Source organism: Fopius arisanus, unplaced genomic scaffold, assembly GCF_000806365.1.
Source record: "Fopius arisanus strain USDA-PBARC FA_bdor unplaced genomic scaffold, ASM80636v1 scaffold00040, whole genome shotgun sequence".
In the NCBI taxonomy this organism is placed as follows: Eukaryota; Metazoa; Arthropoda; class Insecta; order Hymenoptera; family Braconidae; genus Fopius; species Fopius arisanus.
The window spans coordinates 303,800-304,565 of NW_011887779.1; the positions used below are offsets into that span (position 1 = coordinate 303,800).

General features: G+C 34.3%; 2 non-coding genes across 2 annotated transcripts; both read left to right on the top strand.

The window, feature by feature from the left end:
* Nucleotides 1-215: 215 nt before the first annotated feature.
* On the top strand, nucleotides 216-287 carry TRNAE-UUC (transfer RNA glutamic acid (anticodon UUC)). The gene has a single exon. It is a non-coding gene; the product is annotated as a tRNA-Glu (tRNA).
* A 407-nt stretch (nucleotides 288-694) lies between these two features.
* On the top strand, nucleotides 695-766 carry TRNAE-UUC (transfer RNA glutamic acid (anticodon UUC)). Its single transcript has one exon. It is a non-coding gene; the product is annotated as a tRNA-Glu (tRNA).

Sequence of the window (766 nt, forward strand, 5' to 3'; positions counted from 1 at the left end):
TGAAACATCTAATACAGTTTTTTTTTTATTTTCGTGCGATAAAATCCGTTCAGATTTTTGTTCCCATTCTCTTAAATTGACATCAAATAACACCTTTAAGAATTAATTAGTCAATTGATAATCGCTACTATCAATAATAAATATTTCATAAAAATTGCTCGAGCTTAACCCACTTGGTAAGGCACGAGGTGAAACAAGAAACATTTTGTCAGTGATCCGGTATGGTCTAGTGGCTAGGATATCTGGCTTTCACCCAGGAGGCTCGGGTTCGATTCCCGGTACCGGAATTTTTTTTATTTTTTCATCAACTGATGTATCAAAAATCGTTATCTCGACTGTATCATTGTGTATGTAAAATTATAGTAGATATCTAGTTTAAGCCCACGAAACCATTTTATATGTCCTGTGATGAAGTGTCCAGATTTCCGGTCCTGATTTCTGGATCGGAAAATCTTTTTCGGAAGAATCGGTTAGGTTTCAAAATATGTTTTTTAGTACACTACTCTCTGCGTTATCCAAGACCACGAGGACGTGGCGTTATTATCAGGGTTAATATTTTAATTATATTTTGTATTTAGTTATATTTTATATTTAATTGTATTTAGTTATGATCAAACTATATATTTACCAGAATTATTTTAAGCTGGGTCATTTGGTAACATATAAGTGAAAAAAATGAAACAAATTTCAATTATCCGGTATGGTCTAGTGGCTAGGATATCTGGCTTTCACCCAGGAGGCTCGGGTTCGATTCCCGGTACCGGAA